Source organism: Phocoena sinus, chromosome 3 (genome assembly GCF_008692025.1).
Source record: "Phocoena sinus isolate mPhoSin1 chromosome 3, mPhoSin1.pri, whole genome shotgun sequence".
Taxonomy (NCBI): Eukaryota; Metazoa; Chordata; class Mammalia; order Artiodactyla; family Phocoenidae; genus Phocoena; species Phocoena sinus.
In genome coordinates, this window is record NC_045765.1 from 159,118,805 (window position 1) to 159,141,243 (window position 22,439).

Sequence of the window (22,439 nt, forward strand, 5' to 3'; positions counted from 1 at the left end):
TACACTAATGATGAAAAATCTGAAAGAGAAATTGAGGAAACACTCCCATTTACCACTGCAACAAAAAGAACAAAATACCTAGGAATAAACCTACCTAACGAGACAAAAGACCTGTATGCAGAAAACTAGAAGACACTGATGAAAGAAAGTAAAGATGATACAGACAGATGGAGAGATATACCATGTTCTTGGATTGGAAGAATCAACATTGTGAAAATGACCCAACTACCCAAAGCAATCTACAGATTCAGTGCAATCCCTATCAAACTACCAACGGCATTTTTCACAGAACTAGAACAAAAAATGTCACAATTTGTATGGAAACACAAAAGACCCCAAATAGCCAAAGCAATCTTGAGAAAGAAAAACGGAACTGGAGGAATCAGGCTCCCAGACTTCAGACTATACTACAAAGTTACAGTAATCAAGACAGTATGGTACCAGCACAAAAAGAGAAATATAGATCAATGAAACAGCATAGAAATCCCAGAGATAACCCCACTCACATATGGTCACCTTATCTTTGATAAAAGAGGCAAGAATATACAATGGAGAAAAGACAGCCTCTTCATTAAGTGGTCCTGGAAAACTGGGCACCTACATGTAAAAGAATGAAACTCCCTAACACTGTACACAAAAATAAACTCAAAATGGATTAAAGACCTAAATATAAGGCCAGACACTCTCAAACTCTTAGAGGAAAACATAGGCAGAACACTCTATGACATAAATCACAGCAAGATCCTTTTTGACCCACCTCCTAGAGAAATGGAAATAAAAATAAACAAATGGGACCTAATGAAACTTAAAAGCTTTTGCACAGTGAAGAAAACCATAAACAAGACAAAAAGAAAACCCTCAGAATGGGAGAAAATATTTTCAAATGAAGCAACTGACAAAGGATTAATCTCCAGAATTTACAATCAGCTCATGTAGCTCAATATCAAAGAAACAAACAACCCAGTCCAAAACTGGGCAGAAGACCTAAATAAACATTTCCCCAAAGAAGATATACAGACTGCTAACAAACACATGAAAGGATGCTCAGCATCACTAATCATTAGAGAAATGCAAATAAAACTACAATGAGGTATCACCTCACACCAGCAGAATGGCCATCGTCAAAAAATCTGCAAATAATAAATGCTGGAGAGAGTGTGGAGAAAAGGGAACCCTCTTGAACTGTTGGTGGGAATGTAAATTGATACGGCCACTATGAAGAACAGTATGGAGGTTCCTTAAAAAACTAAAATAGTACTACCATACAATGCAGCAATCCCACTACTGGGCATATACCCTGAGAAAACCATAATTCAAAACGAGACATGTACCAAAATGTTCTTTGCAGCTCTATTTACAATAGCCAGGACATGGAAGCAACCTAAGTGTCCATCGACACATGAATGGATAAAGAAGATGTGGCACATATATATAATGGAATATTACTCTGCCATAAAAAGAAATGAAATTGAGTTATTTGTAGTGAGGTGGATGGACATAGGGACTGTCATACAGAGTTAAGTAAGTCAGAAAGAGTAAAATAAATACCATATGCTAACACATATATATGGAATCTAAAAAAAAAATGGTTCTGAAGAACCTAGGGGCAGGACAAGAATAAAGACACAGACGTAGAGCATGGACTTGAGGACACAGGGAGGGGGAAGGGTAAGCTGAGATGAAGTGAGAGAGTGGCATGGACATATATACACTACCAAATGTAAAATAGATAACTAGTGGGAAGCAGCTGCGTAGCACAGGGAGATCAGCTTGGTGCTTTGTGACCACCTGGAGGGGTGGGATAGGGAGGGTGCGACTGAGTTGCAAGAGGGAGGAGATATGGGGATATATGTATATGTATAGCTGATTCACTTTGTTATAAAGCAGAAACTAACACAACATTGTAAAGCAATTATACTTCAATAAAGATGCTAAAAAAAAAAAAACAAGGGTTGTCAAACTGCAGCCCTCTGGACAAATCTGGTCTGCCTGAGAGGTAAGAACAGTTTTTACATGTTTATAAATCGTTCCAAAAAAATCAAAAGACTATGTCATGATACCTGAAAATTAGGTGACATTTTAATTTGTGTCCATAAATAAAGTTTTATTAAAGCACAGCCATGTCTTTTCCTTCACATGATGTCTATGGATGCTTTCTCTCTATGAGTGCAAAGTTGAACAGCTGTCACCCAGTCTTACAGACCCCAAGCCTAATATATTGATATTTACTCTCTTTCCCTTTGCAGAAAATGTCTGCCAAGCCCTGATCTAAGTAGACCAATATCTGAGATCATCATTTCCCACCTTTTATTTAAAGTCAGGCTACACTTGTCTTTTTAAAGCCTATTTGATTCTTTTAATACTTTTTCAAAGGAGATAAATTCTGAATGGTTTTACTGTGATTAGGCAGAAAAGAGAGGCAGTTATCTTATGTATCTGGAACTGTTCTAATTGCCCACATGGGTCATTTGTCCTAATGCCCGCTTTTTCCTTAATTAATTTTAGTAGGTAATTAAGGATGCTAATTCATTCCACAATTGTGCCACCCTCTGCAGCACTTATCTGAACAGATATAACCACAGTTGCGCCTGAGCCAGATATGCTGATTTAAGTCTTACCAAAATGAGCTTAAAGACATGTTGAAATGGAATTAGAATGGCAGAGGAGATATTTTGTTCCCTATTAAATGCTGGCACATCTCCCCTTCCTCAAAGAGCAGCTACATAAACAGCTCTCTCCATGGCAGTCCTAGGTTGAGGGCACTTTCAGAAATACTACTGTTATGAAATCATTCCAGAAACATAGCTCTTTACATCAGGCATGATCTATTGGGACAGCTAACTGTTACACAGCAACTTCATCTCTTTTAAAAAAATCACAAGGGACATAAAATGACAATAAAACAAACAAGATGTGATGGGACAGGTAGTTACATCAGGCTTGGAATTTCCTCCTTTTTCTTCTGATTTTTCTTTCACCTTTGATTTTTCTCTTCTTGGAATATCATCTTCCCTTTTTTTTTCCTGGCCAAGTGCTACTTTAGCTCTGAGCTCACATTATTACAGTAGTCATGTCTTTACTCCGTTATCCCAAAGCACTTTGCATATATCTTCATTAAAACACTTTCACACGCTATTAGGGCTACCTTTTGTTTGGTTTGGTTTTTAACATATCTTTAGCTTTAGTTAAATTACTAGTTTCCTAGAGAAAAAACCCATGCTCTTTGCATCTTCAGTCCTCAACCCTGGTCTGGTGTTGGGTGCATAGAAAATGTCCCATAAAAAGTAGTTGAAGTGATTTAACTTTTTCCTCCTTTACCATTTTAAATATTTCCTTCAATAGTCAGTAATTTTTCATTGTCATTCCCACTAGTGGCATATTGACCATGACGCTACTCAAAACACTCAGGCATAGAATAGAAAAACTGATTTAATTTTATTTTTTTAACATCTTTATTGGAGTATAATTGCTTTACAATGGTGTGTTAGCTTCTGCTTTATAACAAAGTGAATCAGTTATACATATACATATATCCTCATATCTCTTCCCTCTTGTGCCTCTCTCCCACCCTCCCTATCCCACCCCTCTAGGTGGTCACAAAGCACTGAGCTGATCTCCCTGTGCTATGCGGCTGCTTCCCACTAGCTATCTACTTTATGTTTGGTAGTGTATATATGTCCATGCCACTCTCTCACTTGGTTCCAGCTCACCCTTCCCCCTCCCCATATCCTCAAGTCCATTCTCTAGTAGGTCTGTGTCTTTATTCCCATCCTGCCCCTAGGTTCTTCAGAACTTTTCTTTTTATTATTATTCTATATATGTGTGTTAGCATACAGTATTTGTTTTTCTCTTTCTGACTTACTTCACTCTGTATTACAGACTCTAGGTCCATCCACCTCACTACAAATAACTTAATTTTGTTTCCTTTTATGGTTGAGCAATATTCCATTGTATATATGTGCCACATCTTCTTTATCCATTCATGTGGCAATGGACACTTAAGTTGCTTCCATGTCCTGGCTATTGTAAATAGAGCTGCAATGAATATTTTGGTCCATGACTATTTTTGAATTATGGTTTTCTCAGGGTATATGCCCAGTAGTAGGATTGCTGGGTCTTATGGTAGATCTATTTTTAGTTTTTTAAGGAACCTCCATACTGTTCTCCATAGTGGCTGTATCAAGTTACATTCCCACCAATAGTGCAAGAGTGTTCCCTTTTCTCCACACCCTCTCCAGCATTTATTGTTTGCAGATTTTTTTGATGATGGCCATTCTGACTGGTGTGAGATGATATCTCATTGAAGTTTTGATTTGCATTTCTCTAATGATTAATGATGTTGAGCATTCTTTCATGTGCTTGTTGGGAATCTGTATATCTTCTTTGGAGAAATGTCTATTTAGGTCTTCTGCCCATTTTTGGATTGAGTTGTATGTTGTTTTGATATTGAGTTGCAAGATATTGACCCACTTCCTAGAGAAATGGAAATAAAGAAAAAAATAAACAAATGGGACCTAATGAAACTTAAAACCTTTTGCACAGCAAAGGAAACCATAAACAAGATGAAAAGACAGCCCTCAGAACGGGGGAAAATATTTGCTGATGAAGCAACTGACAAAGGATTAATCTCCAAACTTAGCAAGCAGCTCATGATCTAATTTTTTAATTAAAAAAATAAAATTTCACTTATAGGACCGTAGTGACTAATTGTTAGAGGGGAAAGCCAGAGCCTCAGAGTGTCTCTCTCTCTCTCACTCTCTCTGTCTCTCTCTGTCTCTCCCCCGCACCTCTCTAGTAAATGCATTGGCAGGAAAGCGTAAGAGATACAGCCCTTTGTCTTTCCACCATTCAGGCTTCCCCATAACACCACCAAGTCTGTTTAGAACTACCTCCCACGTGCTGTGTAGTTCTGAGGAGAGGCTGTTCCCATGCACCACAGGGTCCAAGGATGCTGGCTGTCCGCCTCCAGCTCCATGCGTCCAGGGAAAGCCAGGCAGACCCCTCTGCTGGGTTTTTGACTCTCCAGGGGTTGCGAGGACCTGGAGGTTACTGACCACGGTGACAGCATCCACTCTGATCCTGCTGGGCGACTCCCACTACAGCTCCTGATCCCAGACTTCTGGCTTCTCTTCATGTCTGACCATTTACCAGACTCAGACCTCCCTCCAGCCTTACCCTGATTGTCTAACAGTATTTTTCAAGAACTTCCTTTTAGTCTTTGCTTTCTCTGGCTTACAAACAAAAATTCTGACTGTTAAAGGTAGTATCAGACAAGACTATTCAGGCCAAGGCTAAATCCAGCTGAGTCTGGAAAATATGCTCGTGTATTTAGTGAATAATAATAACTATTATTATTATTACTTACATGTAGTGACTCTTTACTATGTGGCATTTAATGCTCACAAAAACTCTGTGAGATAAGGCAGTTCCCATCATTATCACCTTCTATCTTCCATGGACAGGAAAACTAAGGCAGAGAGAGGATACACCAGTATGACAGGGTCACATGGCTCATAAGTGACGGGGCTTGGCCCAAATCAAGGCAGTCTATCTTTATATTATTGGTTTTTAATAATAGGAAGAATTATATAATTCTCATTACTATTTTTAGTAATAATACCTAATATTTATTATGCACTTACTATGTACAAGCACTGATAATTTATTCCTCGCAATACCTTTTGAAGCAACTTCTAACTTTATATAGGGTAATCCTTATTTTAAAGATGAGAAAACTGAAAAATGGCGTGATTAAACAACTAGCCCAGTTACCCAAAGCTAGTAGTTGGAGGATCAAGATTTGAACCCAAGCACTCCCAGCCACACACTCCCCACTCACCATGATGACCTGACAGGAGCTTTGCAACTGCAAGAGACTCAAGCTCTAAATCTATCATTGCATGAACTACCTATGTGACCTTAAGTGTGACTTTGTTTCTTCACATATAAAAAGGAAATACTATTACCAAACATCTAACATAATTTACAAGGCTTTTATGAGGGAAAAACTACATGCTATTTTAAAGTGTTTTGAAAATTGCTATTCATGTGAACACCTATTAGGTTTTTATTTAATAGATCTTTATTGGAGTATAATTGCTTCACAAAACTGTGTTAGTTTCTGTTGTACAACAAAGTGAATCAGCCATATGTATACACATGTCCCCATATCCCCTCCCTCTTGAGCCTCCCTCCCACCCTCCCTAACCCAACCTCTAGGTCATCGCAAAGCACCGAGCTGATCTCCCTGTGCTATGCTGCTGCTTCCCACTAGCTAACAATTTTACATTTGGTAGTGTATATACGTCGATACTACTCTCACTTCACTCCAGCTTCCCGCTCCCACCCGTGACCTCAAGTCCATTCTCTATGTCTATATCTTTATTCCTGCCCTGCAACTAGGTTCATCAGTACCATTTTCAGGTTTTTTTTAGATTCCATATATATGTATTAGCATATGATATTTATTTTTCTTTTTCTGAGTTATTTCACTCTGTATGACAGAATCTAGGTCCATCCACCTCACTACAAATAACTCAGTTTCGTTTCTTTTTATGGCTGAGTAATATTCTATTGTATATACATGCCACACCTTCTTTATCCATTCATCTGTCAATGGCCATTTAGGTTGGTTCCATGTCCTGGCTATTAAAACTAAAAATAAAACTACCATATGACCTAGCAATCCCACTACTAAGCACATACCCTGAGAAAACCATAATTCAAAAAGAGTCATGTACAATGTTCATTGCAGCTCTATTTACAATAGCCAGGACATGGAACCTATTAGATTTTTTTAACCTGTACTTTTAGAAATTTGAAAAGCCATGCGGTTTATCATCGTTGAATTGCAGTCTCTAAAAGAAATGCATGCACAGATGAGAATCATTTATAAAACATCCCTGAGTACATTTTAGAGAGCTAGAACATTCTAGAATGCAGAGGACAACTCTCGCAACAAAGAATTATCCTACCCAAAATGTTAATAGTGCCAAAATAGAGAAGCCCTGGTTTAGCTCTTTTATTGTTGTTATCTAGAACTTTGTTCCAACAGAGGCTCTTGGCTAGGAACAGTATATTTCTGTTTCCCTTTGTGTTTTGTTTCCTGAAACGGCATTTGCAGATTTTAAAGAGTACATATCTGCTTGAGCTGCATGTGGATAATTGGGTATTACCCAACATAATTGCTTTTATGCAGGGCTTCTTGCCCAAATGACTAGATATAAATACTACAGATGAATCACTTGATACATGGTATCAAATTTTAATTAGGCAAATTGAAAGGAAATTCAAATGGAAAAATTATTATTTCTTTCTCAAACATCAGAAGAAAAACCAAAGTATTCGGTAATGACTCTAAGATGGAGGGAAAAAAGGTAAGATGAAGGGAGAGGAATGAAAATATTTTCCATCTTTAGCCCTGAAAAATAAGTGTGAGGAGAGTAAAGTTCAATCTAAAATAAGATTCCTCTCCTAAGCCAAGAGCAACCTACTTTATTCTAACTTCCAATTTGTTCTCTCAGTACACACATTCCAAATGACCAACAGTGTGATTGCAGCTCAAAGATATTGGGCATCAAATCGACTCTCTGCTCTCCACCCTCTCAAATAATATATAACTGCTATTGGGATACCACAGTTTCCACCACTGTCCTTGGTCCTGAGCTTCAGTTTTCCCATCCTCATTCCCAATGACAGGATTGGCCCCAAGGTCTCTTTCAGCCCTAACAGGCCATGATACTATGTTAACACCCACAACTATTTAAACCATCAGCTGGTACCTACTATGGCTGGGCTTCCAAAGAAATATGTGACAACAGATACACTTAGGTGCATATATCTCCTGTGGAAACATACAAGAATAAAAAAATTCTTTTTTCCATGCCTTAAAATTTAAAACAATGTCATGTTAAGTGTCAAGGTAAACATCAACATAATTTGGAAGCTATGTCAGAGGTGAATGTTGTGCAATTAACTTTCCCATTTTCCTTATATGTCATAATAGGTTTTATACCTAAAAGATGGGTTGAAATATCCTGAAGACTTTCTTGAGAGAAAATCATGTTTTCTTGAAGAAATTCAGTACTAACACCAATAAAATTTACAGTAAGGTAGAGTATAATCCAAATATCTCAAACTTTACTTATTTGGAAATAAGATTTCAATTGAGGGCCATTACTTCTTTAAAAAAAGAAAAAAAGACTCTGCCAGCTTTATTTCCAGATATTAGCTCTCATGTAAAGATCCCCTAGCTCTGTGGAATCATTTTGTAGAATAATATGGCAATTGGGAAAAGGGGCTCTGCAGGTAGATTGCCTGGCATCCAGACCTGGCTCTGACATTTCTTAGCTGTGTGATCTTAGACTTTCCTTAGTCTTCTGCAACTTAGTTTTCTTATCTACAAAATGGGGATAATAATAGTAACTCATAAGGTTGTCTTGAGGATCAAGTGAGATGAGTCATGAAAAGTACTTAAAACAGTGCCAGGCACATAGACCTTAATTGCATTCAGTCATGTATCATCATCACCAGTATTATTAATAACATTAGCTTTTATATTAGCATTACTCTTTTCCACTCAGAGTATCATATTTTGCTGCCAGACCTTTGCCTCTGCTGCTGATACCTCTCATAATATCATACTCTTAGACACTGCTGTCTATAGCCGGTGACTGCTATAGGAATTCCTGTCTCTAGTCTGGGAATTGGACATTACCCATGTTGTTTCAAACTGAACACGGGAATGAGCTCCTTTTTAACTCTCTATTTATGAGTGAAATCAGGTGACACATTTTAATAGGCAGTGCTGGAGGTCAGAGGCCATGGATGGGTTATAGAGTAAGAGGAATCATTTATGACTCTTGGACAAGCCGAGACCCAAATCTTACAGACACATCTCTCTCTCTTACACCTGGCAGCCACTTTCCCTTGAACAGAGCCATACCACTGCTTCCACCACGCACCTAACACGCCCTTCACTGGATTTACCCCCAGATGTTTTCATGCTTTAAAATCTAGAAGCAAACTCAGTCCTAAATCCCCGAGTGAAAAGAGGCTCTTTACCTCACCCCTACTTAAAGTCCTTCTCCCAAAATTCTCTTTCAAGATTATTGATGATAAAAAAAATCTAATGTCCATAGGAAACCTGGTAGTGGAAAGGTCTAATCTTACAGACTCAAAAATGCTGGTAATATTTTCTATTAAAACTCTCACTCTCCAAACTTAGAAACAGAAAAGATTCAGATAAAATTGGTAACATAGGTCTCTTTGGAGGAAAGGTATACCTACAATTCCAAACTCTTACTACCTGGTATCCAAAATTTAAGACATGAATGTATTCAGATAATTAATTTACAATTGTCCTTGTAATCTGAACTTACTACTGGAACTCTTGTTATCACAACTTAGAGTCTGAATGGATTTGAATTGCAAGGGATACATGTATCATTATAATAGCATAGTTTAAAGTAGGTATATCCTCTGGAAACTGGATTGTTCATTCTTTTTTTTAAATATTTATTTATTCATTTATTTGGTTGTGCTGGGTCTTTAGTTGCAGCTGGAGGGCTCCTTAGTGGCAGCACACGGACTCTTAGTTGTGGCATGCATGTGGGATATATTTCCCTGACCAGAGCCCCCTGCATTGGGAGCATGGAGTCTTAACCACTGTGCCACCAGGGAAGTCTATGGATTGTTCATTCTTATTTGTGTTCTCCTCATTAAGGTAGCAGAGAGGATATACAGATTTATTTCATGAAGCTGGCATACTCCAATATCAAAATCAGGAAAAGAAAGCACACCAAAAAGAGAGAAAAAAAAAGAGAGAAATATAAAAATAATAGGTCCCTAATGCTTTCTATCTATGGTTAAATGCGTATAATTTTGGATTGCTATTTCCCTGCAAATAAAAAGCTAAAGAAAATCAAATATGATAACTCAAATGTATGCCCCTGTTCTTTCAAAACCTGTATTTTCTGAGGCAAAAAAAAAAATCTTAATTAAAAATCTCTCTAGTTAATTTTATTTTTCAGACTATGTGTTTGATCAGGTTCTATCAAAATTAAGGTTTGGATTTATGCCTTATTTGGTATTCTTTCAATGTAATTATAAACATGTATCAAACAATGAACATGGAAGGGCCCTCTTTTATTGAAACTAGCAAAAATACACAACACTTTAGATTATTTTTCAAAATCATTTTCCAACAGTTAAATAATAGAACTAATGTGTATTCATGTGTGCATGAGCCATGGGGCAAGAATAATTAGTAGTACCAGCAGAGATCCCGGCCACTGCAAACCTTCTGCTGTCCTCTGAGCCAAGTGATTCTTAGGACTCAGCCCTTTGAGCAAGTGGGTGGATTGGCCGGCTTAGAGATAGTGAGTCAGATGGGAAATAAGGATTCAGATCCCTGGGAAGGAGCACAAAGCATGTAGAACAGATGCCCACCACAGATGGAGAAATAGGGGATAGCCAGCAGCCAAAGTATTCAAAGGGCTTTCAAACTTCCAGGACACAATAAGCTAAGTGAACATAACGTTAGGGAAAGAAGCAATAGACTAAAGGCATAAGACCTGTGTAACCATAGACATGTCATTTAACCTACAAAATTCCTCACTTTCTCACCTGTTAAGTAAGGAAGTTGGAACAGATAAAGTGTAAATCTCCTTTTAATTGTAAAATTCAATAATTCTACACAAATTACTTCTTTTTACTCATTTGTACTTAAAAACTGTCAGTGATATTGGTTAGTAGAGGAAAGTGGTGAAATACAAAAATAAAAATCATGTGTAATGAGTTTTGACTGTCATAGTCTGAGGCATTTATGACAGTGACTTCCTATTTTGTTTTAATTATGCGGTTTTTTAAACTAACAATTTCACATCCTGGTTTGGTTCAACTGAAAAAGATAGAAGGTGACCCAGAGGCAAAACAGTAAAAGAAACTTAAAAAAATAAATAAAACTATGTTTGTATCATAATCTTCTCACAAAGCATTATAAAAATCTGTGAAGTATAAGCTGCTTTATCTTGAGCTACAGACCTTCAGATATTGCCCATTCTATGCTGGAAAAAAACAAAATCATTCAGTTATGAGTGAGCCACTATTCTTTGAACAGCTTTGTCATTACCACTTCATTAGCAAAATGTGGAAATGAAGACAATTGATAAAAGGTTTTGTATGAGAAAATGTATAATGTTTTCTACTTCCCACAAATTCAATTTAAAGATCTAGTTGCAAGATCATAAAGTAAAGATAAATGTGACATTAATTTAATTAGGAGAAAATTGTAGAAATCAGATCCATTTATTTGAAATTGATTTATTATTTAACCAATATTTTATTGGTGTAGCGATCTTCTATCCTAAGATTATGGAATTTGTTTAAATTCACACCAGTTAAAGGACAAAAACCAGTTATTCCACTTTCATTATGGTTCCTGTAGAATTAATTTTTCTCTGAGTCTCAATTTGTTACAAATTTTTTAGAGCAAGTTAGAGTGTACCGACTCTTGGTTTTCATTGCCTGTATCCAAACTAGTCCTACAGAATCTGGGCTCCTTATAGGGTACATTACAGTAAAAAGAATTGTCTTTTTCTCCCCACCTTTTCAGTAGAAAATTGTATATTATTACTTGAACAACTTTGACATTGTACTTTATGTTATTTAAACTTTTATCATTTGTCAGATGGCCTTCTCCTAAGCTGGCTGACTGATTCTATACTTCATTTTTATGGATGTCAGGATATCATTTTGTTAAAGGAAATCTCATTTTTATTACCTGCTTCCAACAAATGAAGTGGTTGCAAATGTGTTATGTGCAAACTTTAGGTGCTAATAAAATTCATTTTCCGCAAGAAGGGAAAGCACACATAATGAGTCATTTCTTATTTAATGTCATGAGAACATGAGCAACATACTCAAGCAAGGGAAGAGAATGTTGTAAGGCAAATCGTTTCATCATTTCCTGGAAACTCAGTGCTCGCATTCAAACTATAAGCAAAAGGGAAAGAGTTCTGAAAAGACAAATAGATCTCAAACAAGCAATTTTCTTCTTCTCTTTTCAGTGTCTTTATTATTTACCTAATAAGTTTGCTTTTTTCTTGATCTGTTCTTTAGTGTTCCTATAGTATTAATTTTAGAACTATAAGCAAAATGTTTTAATTTTCATGTGAAGTCTGCAAAATATCATTTTACTTTGTCACCAAATAAATGTCTACTATGTGTATTTAAATCCAGAGAAGTTTGTGGATAAGATGTTTTTAAGGTATTTGTATTTCTTTTTTCTTTCTTTCTTTCTTTCTTTCTTGGCTACATCGGGTCTTAGTTGTGGCATGGGGGATCTTCATTTTGGCATGCGCATTTAGTTGCCCTGCTGCATGTGGGATCTTAGTTTCCTGACCAGGGATCGAACCTGCATCTCCTGCATTGGAAGGCGGATTTTAAACCATTGGACCACCAGGGAAGTCCCATGATTCTTTAACGTACCCTTTACATAGGTTTTGGGAAATCATTTCCCAGCCTTTGCTTGACCTCACTTTCAGCACTAGGCTTCTTCCACATAAAACTGCTTTAATACATTGTGAATGTTTCTTTTAATCACAGCAACAGAATTTTCTTTCAAAATACCCTGCTCTGACATTGATCCCAGAGAGAAAAAAAAAGTGTCATGGTAGATGCAGCATAAAAAGGAAAGTTCCTTTGAAAATACTTCCAATACCAAATACCTTTTAGAAGTCTCATCTAAAGGTAAAGAAGAAAATAATTAGAGATAAGCCACATCCTATTCTCCAGTCATCTTTCTAATTAGCAAAGTCCTTCCCCTCCAGTGCTACTAAAGGAGAAAACTTAAGTACTTATTGACATAGCAAATACACTGATGAGAGCTGACCAAAACCCATTCATGAATATCAGAATTTTTTTTAGATATCACTAGTGAACACAAAGAGCTCACCTCATTCATGAGGGCTACTGAGTTTCTCTCCTGAAATGTTTCAACCATAGGATAAGCATGCATACAAGAAGGCAAAAATAATTACATATCCGTTCACACATAGAGTCGTGTGTCTGTTCTGAAAGCCAAGTTGAGTCTCTACTCTCTGACATTGAGGCACGTGGACCCCACTTTGCCTAATAAGTTCATTCAAAGTAGATGTGACAATTTCCCAGCAGTGGGATTCAGCAAACAGGGTAGACAGAATCAAACAGCAAAATTCTCCACGTGCAGCTGCCACAGAACTTATGGGAATCCTAACCCTACCACAATATCCAGCAGGACTGTCAGGCTCACTAGAGTCTTCCTGTTCACACAAGGGGGATCATGCCTGCAAAATACTCCTGTCAAAATTCCAATGGAATCTCTCACAGAAATAGGAAAACCAATACTAAAATTTGAATGGAACCACAAGTAACCCTGAATAGCCAAAGTAATCATGAGGAAAAAGAACAAAGGTGGACGCATCATACATCCTGACTTCAGATGTTACTACAAAGCTATAGTAATCAAAACAGTATGATACTAGCAAAAAATAGATACATAGATCAATGGAACAGAGTTAAGACCCAAGAAATAACTCCCCACATATATAATTGACTAGTATTTGACAAAGGAGCCAAGAATACTCTTCAATAAATGTGTTGGGAAAATGGGTAACCACACTCAGAAAAACGAAATTGGATCCCTATCTTACACCACTCACAAAAATTAACTTGACATGGGTTAAAGACTTTAAATTAAGAATGGAACCATAAAATTTCTAGAAGCAAACAGAAAAAAAAACACTCCTTGACATTGGTTTTGGCAATGATTTGGGGGGTATGACACCAGAAGCACAAGCAACAAAAGCAAAAATAAATATCTGGAACTCCATCAAACTAAAAAGCTGCTGCACAACAAAAGAGACAATCAACAAATTGACAAAATGACCTACAGGATGGGAGAAAATGTTTGCAAACCATCTCTCAGATAAGGAGTTAATATCCAAAATATATAAGGAACTCATACAACTCAACAGCAAAAACAATCTGATTTTAAAATGGGCAGAGGAACTGAATATACATTTTTCCAAAGAAGACATATAAATGGCCAATAGGTACATGAAAAGATGTTCAACATCCCTAATCAACAGGGAGACGCAAACCAAAACCACCATGAGACATCACCTCACACCTGTTAGAATGGCTGTCATCAAAAAGACAAGAGATAACAAGTGTTGGTGAGGATGTAGAGAAAAGGGTGCATTGTTAGTGGGGATGTAAGCTGGTGCAGCCACCATGGAAAACAGTATAGAAGTTCCTCAAAAATTAAAAATAGAACCACCGTCTAATCTGTTAATCCCACTTCTAGGTATATATCCAAAGGAAATGAAAACCAGATATTGAAAAGATGTCTGCTCTCCTATGTTTATTACAGCATTATTCACAATAGTCAAAACATGGAAACAGATGAATGAATAAGGAAGATGCAGTATATATATATTCAATGGAATATTATTCATCCAAGAGAAATGACATCCTACCATTTTTGGCATTATGCTAAGTGAAATGTCAGATAGAGAAAGACAAACATTGCATAATACCACTTATATGTGGAATCTAAATAAGCCAAACTAGAGATTATCATACTAAGTGAAGTATTATAATTCAGAAAGAGAAAGGCAAATATCATATGATATCACTTGTATGTGGAATCTAAAATACGATATAAATGAACTTATTTACAAAATAGAAACAGAGTCATGACATGGAAAACAAACTTAAGGTTACCAAAAGGGAAAGGGGGTGGGGGAGGGATAAATTAGGAGTTTGGGATTAGCAGATACAAGCTACTATACATAAAATAGATAAATGACAAGGTCCTACCTTATAGTAGAGGGAACTACATTTAATAACCTGTAATAAACCATAACGGAAAAAAAAATATATATATATACACATACATATATAAAACTTTGCTGTATATCAGAAACCAACACAACATTGTAAATCAACTATATCTCAATTAAATTTTTTTTAAATAATTAAAATTTTAAAAAGCCAAACTCACAGAAACAGAGTAAAATGATGGCTACCAGGGGTTGCATAGCAGGGAAATGGAGAGATGTTCAAAAAGTACAAACTTCCAGTTATAAAACGAATAAATTCTGGGGCTCTAAGGCACAGTATTGTGATGATAGTTAACAATACTGTATTATATACTGGAAGGTTGCTAAGAGAGTAGATCTTAGATGTTCTCACCACAAAAAAGAAATTATAATTTATGTGACATGAGAAAGGTGTTAGCTGACACTACAGTGGGGATCATATTGTAATATACAAGGGTATTAAATCAACACATTATACACCTTAAACTTACACAATGGTGTATGTCAAGTATACATCAATAGAGCCAGAAAAAAATATTTTCAGCCACCCCACATGTCCTGAACATGAATTGTTTCGCCAACTTGAATTGAATTGTTCACCAACATCCATTACGTAATTTTTTAACTTTCTAGGACTGATCAGAAAGGAAGCTAGCTAGCACAATTTTACCAGCCACCTCTGGAGGCTTTCTGGGCTTTGATTACTTTTTAAAATGCTAAACAACCACTTCTGGAGTGTGTATTCTTTGTCAGCGTACTACAAATGTTAAATAACTGATCCAAGAGCTAGAGTATACCGTGTGTGTCTCTGCACATGTGCCTCCCACTGACTATGCCAAAGAACTTCAAAATAAATCACATTCAGTATAGTCATTTTCAAGGATTCAGATAAAACCCTCACTCAGCACCACTTACGGATTCTCTGGGAGGTGTCCTAGATTTGACCTGAGAAGTGTGAATTAAAGGTCTCTGAATTATCCACCACTCAAAATCCACCACTCTAATTACTGTAAACAGGACACAGGCATAATCAACAAATATTTTTTGAATCAAATTGAACTGTCTGGACTCAAAAAGAACACAGTCTTCTCATACCCCTTTAGGCTCCAACTTCAGAACAGCCGGCAACCACACTGGAACCTGATTTGTTGCTGATAAAGTTCACTGCCACGCTCCCAGAGCTCAAAAGTCAGGTTCAGGGACTTCCCTGGTGGTGCGGTGGTTGAGAATCCGCCTGCCAATGCAGGGGACACGGGTTTGAGCCCTGGTCCGGGAGGATCCCACATGCCGCAGAACAACTGAGCCCATGATCCACAACTGCTGAAGCCCGCGTGCCTCAACTACTGAGGCCTGCATGCCTGGAGCCCGTGCTCCACAATGGGAGGGGCCCCCGTGATGAGAAGCCCGCGTATACCGCAACGCTCGCCGCAACTAAAGAAAGCCTGTGCACAGCAACGAAGACCCGACACAGCCAAAAAAATAAATAAATAAATAAATTTATTAAAAAAAAAAAAGTCAGGTTCAGATAGGAGCTAAATTATCCCTGTGGAACTGTGAAGACAGCCCTTATCCCAGGGCTCAGACTTTCCTTTAAATAAGATTTCAGGTTTTCTTAAATACCATCAAATACTTTATGACCATAACGCTTCAGATGTCACATATTGATATTTCCACTGTCTTATTTTTTTCTCTGCTTTTTGAAAAAAAAAAAAAAAGATGTTTTAAAAAATTGCCCAGGATTATGCTAAGAAAAAAAAGAAAAAAGCCGTTTTTCAAAAGGGAAATAAATATCTACATTTGATAGCTCTGGCTGTAAGGATGCTCAAGAATCTGGAACAACCTCCCTCGAAAGCTCATTGACTTTTATTGCTGGCAGACCATTGAATGTCGACAGGTCCTTAGTGTTTAGCTTAGTGGGACGTTTCTGCTTGGCTCACAAACTACGTGACTGCTGGGAAACCTGCCAAACTTGAGTGTTTCCTGACAGATCTAATCTATCTCACAACTAACCTCTTCTTAGTTGGAGCTCTATTTTTCATACCTGCCCATTGAGAAGGGCCGTGGTTGAAAAGGAAAGGTACTTTAGTCGCACAGTCTGAAGAAAAAGAGATTATATTTCCCCCCATCATTTTGGTATTTAGCTGCCAAAGCAATTTGATTTCAAAATCAAAGTTCACAGTGCATGGTGTTTAGTGTTACTGTCGACATTCAGATATGAGACAAAGGTCACTTAACGGTACTGTGTGAACCTGGAACCGCACTGCTGATTTGTGCTGCCACTAACTTCTTTCCTGCCTCGCTTGAAAACAATGACCTTTGACCCCTAGTTTAGTTCAAATAATTCTCTGTGCTGCACACCAGCGTTAAATAACATTAGAATCAAATTATTTGTGTATGTTTATCTCTCCTACAATAATACACTCTTTAAAACCAAAGGATTCATGACTGTATCCTTAGCACTTAGCATGACAACGTGCCTGGCATGTTGTCAATACTCTTGATGGGTCCGGGGGGGTTAAACATTATGCACCTACTCCTACCCCTGCTAGACAAGTTCTCAGCCCAACAAATTTAACCAGTGACTTCATTAGCCCTAAGAATATGAAATCCAGGCTATGAAATAAATCCACTGGGAGCAGGACAAGAGTGGATTTTCTCCCCATGACAAATATCAGAGAAAAGGATTGGTTATTTCCAATGTTCTGTACTTAAGTAGCAAGAACAAACCTAGGTGCACTAGAAATGGCATGAGTTTCCTGTCAGGCGAGAAAGGTACCTGGCAATTTGAGACAAGAGGACCCATCAGATCAGGGATGACACCGAGACCGGCTTCCCCAAATTCATCACCATGCCTTGTGTCAGCTCTGGCATTAAGACAGGATTAGGAAAATTTGAAAGCAAAGGACATAAGCAACCTACTTCCAAAGCAACATGAAGAGTGAAAAATATAGTGTCATAAGATTTCCTTAAGCTAAATGGAAAGTGTAAATTACTATGATTAACATGAGGCAATTTTCCTAACTCTGTCACTGAATGCTGAATTAGCTTTTAGCCATCCAATTAATCATACTACAAATATGAAATATGATTGATGACTGGCTAGAGATAGAGATAGTTGATTGATAGTTGATAGATAGATAGAAAAATAGATGGTAGATAACCTGCCATAATTCAAAATACACAGTGGGGTCAGTATCATATGGAATAGGAAAGGAAAGTTGCTTGAAATTAAGTACTTTAAGGCATCATGCACAAGGGAATAAGCAATACTGAGCTGCAATCTGGGTGCCTGGATTCATATTTTGGTCTCATGTTGCTTGCCTTTCAGTTCTTGCCTGTCAAAGAAATAAGATGAAAAGACAAAGGCTGACCCCTATTAGCCTAATTTTGATGAGCTAAAAGTCCAAAGGAGGAAAGAAAATTACAACATTAAAAGGACAGAAAAAGAGGAGCATGCCTGATTAAAAGAAGCTATTTTCTTCAAAGAGTAAACATATTAAAAAATGTACTGTTTGCAAAATCACTTCATTCAAAGCATTAATATGTGACTTTCATTAATGTGTTGAGGGCTGTACATTGCAAAATAACAGATAAGATAAAAGATGGGAATAAACCTTCCCTAAAGCATTGCAATTGCATGGGGTATAGGGTTATCAGATAAAATACAGAACACTCAGTTAATTTTGAATTTCACATAAATAATGAATTTTTTAGGATAAGTCTATCATAAATATTTTATGGAGTATGCTTATACTAAGAAAGTATCTGTTATTTATTAAAATTCAAATTTAACTGGGCATCTCATGTTTTCATTTGCTAAGTCCAGCAACTCTACTTGAGTGTCAAGATATTTCTGAATTTCTAAACACAACAAAAGTCTCATTTAGCTTGTCATAAAATTAGAGTCAAATGCTCAAATTCTGACAGATATTCAGAGACTATTACAGCTTCCTGCCGCTTATAGCAAAAACTGAACTATAAACACTGCCTGTATTGTAAATTCATAGCAAAAAAGAACATTAGGAAAAACAACGAGAATTCTTCTCTTCTTCCAGTACCTGAAATCCTGGCCATGCTATTTCCCTTGTTTTTTATAGCAAATCAGCAATTGGCAGGTATAAAATTGTCTCACAAAATTCTATGGTGACGAATACAGTGAGCTCTCACCAGAGCACAAAATTTAAGGGAAGGTACCAAAAAAAAAAAATCAGTAATCAAACTAAATAACATTTTATGGCAATATTTTTTAAAATAAAAATTAATGCAAAAAAATTTCATGATGAACAAAATATCAGACATTTAAATGAAGACGGGATCTGACACTGCATTTTCATAATTTGTACCTACTTGCCTCCTGCTAATTCCAGCCCTAGCTTTTAACCTTCATGACCCTGATTGACACCCATGTTCACCTTGAAGCTTTTCCTGCCTGCTCTTTGGTAGTGATAGCTCTCTCCTCAGCTCCTGTGATCCAGCTACATGTGTTGTTATCTTCATAGGCTGGACTGAGAGTCCCTGAAACCAGCCCAGGCCATCCTTATATCACCATGCAGTACAATGCACTGCAGTGCTATACCTAAAGGGATACCATTTTTGTTGTAGATATCATTGTTGAGGGAAATTTTCTTTTATCTAATTTGTATTCAAATGCTCTATGGACAAGCAGTGACTCCATGACTTTTAAGATTAGTCTTAAACTGTAAGGTAAACATCTTACCTCTCATAGCCAGAAAGCGCTGTCTCTCAAGATGGAAATATGGGATGTTTGCTTGCCCGCATTTTAGGTAGATAATCCTCTTTCTTCATGGTAGTATGGACCATATAAATAATTGATACTGTCCATAATCAGTGGGAAAAATTACAACTTTCCATGACCTTTAAAAAGTTTTGGCAACATATTTTAAAATTTCTGTTGGTTATAAATATACATGAAAATGAAAAATAATAAAACTGATATTTATTTAATGCACTCTAATTGGAAGCATGAAAAATAAGGAGAATTAAAATATTTTATTTCTTTACAACCAAAACAAAAATTTCTCAAGGGCAGTTTGAACCTCCTTTGCTTTTCCTCATCGTACAATTCACAATATGGCATGATCGTCATTTCTATGCCTTGGTGAATTGTCATACACCTTTCTAAGTTTGGATTAGCTTTCAACATTTTTTCCTTTACGTTTTTATGTTGTGAGATATCACCAAAGTTCCTCTAATGTGAAGTTTTTTGCCAGTTTTTCGTCACTTCCTCTGAGACATCTTCATCCTTTTCGTCACGGCCACTTTCCTCATCCATGTCGGTAAGTTCTCCATCACCAAGTTCCTCTGGCTGCACATCTAGAGCCTCTCAAATGGTGGGAGTGTCAAGGTTTCCATGGTCAGCTAGTCCTTCTATATCTCCACTTGCTTTCATGCAAATTTCACTCTCAGCGTCATCACTTTTTGTTTCTCCCCTGGATGTTTATCTATGTTGGTCAATTTCCTCTTCCCCCTACCTGCTTTTGTAAAATGTCATGTAGGTTTATCACTGAAGGAGGCAACACAATTACATACTTTGCTCTTGGTATGTGAACCAAATAACTGATGCACAGTAGCCAATTTCCAGTAGGCTTTAAAAGTGATATGATTGGTCACTAATCATGATTCACATCTGTTATCTACTAGTGATTTGTGGATTACAGAGTTAGCAGTAAGCTTATACTTTATGCAATTACACACAGTTAATGTACCATAGTAACTGAAATTTGAACTATATTGTACTACTCAACTAGATTATGGTAACTGAAATTTATGCACATTGGAGCTATGCAAAGTAAGGACTGCCCGTCTTCTAATCTCTCTTAATACTCCCTCTAGAGCTGAAGTAGAATTTGCTGAATATAAACCAAGTTACATAATGGAATTTAGAAGATTTTTCTCCTATTCTCATTCAAGTATATTTTATACAAAGTATATTTTCTTAGTTTCTCAGGTTCTAATAAACCTGTCCATGCTAACATAGTCATAGAGAAGGATAAAGGGGATGCCTAGGACCCATTCTCCTTTCTAGATAAAACATGTAGATTATTGTCTAAAGTTTCAGCAGCGTTGCTGAGGTCAACTCCATCCCAATCTCCTTACGGCATGCCTCCCTATATAAATCAGAACCTGGAGGATTTCACAGCCTCCCCGGAAGTGAGGATTCTGCATGTGAACCAATATCTACTAGCAGATACAACCACGGAGACTTGGAAGATGGATTCAGCACTCTGAGCCTTAGGCTCACCTGTGGTCCTCTGCAGCAGTAGCAGCAGGGGTATTTTAAGGTTCAGTCTTTAGTTTCCTGAGAGCCATGAAGCAATCACAGCCTCAGAAGTGGGTTCCTACTGGAAGAGGCTCATGTCCTGTTGTAACATACAAGTTTGGTTATCTGGCACTCCTGCAAATTACGTAAGCAGTCCTACACCCTCTAATAAATCCCTGTCTGCTTTAACTAGCTAGAATGGAAATTGTTAGTTGCATCAAGCACCCTGAGAGATACAGGTGTTAATTTGCAGGCTAGCTCAAATGATGCTACTTTCTTTCCTGTGTAAATTTTCTACAGATAAAAACAACTTTAGTGAAAGAGAAATCATCTCTGACAACAAATCAAGATAGTTCTACCTTAATCTAGTGAACTATATGTATTCTATTTTCAATTCATCAAACTTCTTAAAATTCAATCAATGAGACAGAAAATTCAGACGTCTTTAAGTTCAAATGTGTTTTGAGATTCCCATTTGATTAAAAACTGGCTTCCTAAACACCTAGATTTCCAATTCTTTCTACTGGCCCATGATGATTCTCTCTTAAAACTAGAACCCATACCTTCTATTAATGGCATGGCTTTCAAAGCAAAGCAAGGGTGGAGTTAAAAGAGAAAAAACAGTTGTAGGAAAAACAGTAAGAAACTGCCCACTATATCCCTTCAAAAAAGATAGATTGGCAGTTAATTCCACAAGAGAAGAAAGTAAATAAATACATTTTTTTAAATGTCATGGAGATGTTTATCTCCAGTAAAAGCCTAGGTTCATATTTAGTCTAAAATATTGAAAGTGCCATATTCTTTACTGTTCTCCCTCTTGCCATGATACTTAACATTTACAATTAGACTTTGGCAAATGAAAGACCTACATTTTTATCCAAGTTCTGGTACCAAATACCTTTGTGAGTTTAGGTCAGTCATTGAACCCTGAGTCTCAATTTACCAATCTATAAAGTGAGAACTGTGGTCTAAATGGTCTCTAAGATTTCTTCCTGTGCTAACCTGGTTAGTTTTTACAATTGTGAAAGTAAATTTACACTAAATTGTTTGTTGAATTAATAAATAAGACAATTATTATGAGGTCTGTGAATAATTCCACACCCAATGGAAAAAGAGAATACATCTGAAAAAAGTTATTGCAAGCTAAAAAATTAATAAGAGACTATCTTCTCAGTGTTCTCACTAAGATACAAGAATAGATGTGTTATGTAAAACTGGAGTGGGAATTCATAGAAGAAAATATGTTGATATGAATGCAAAGATGAAGAGGAGGCAGGCTGAAGAAACGAAAAATG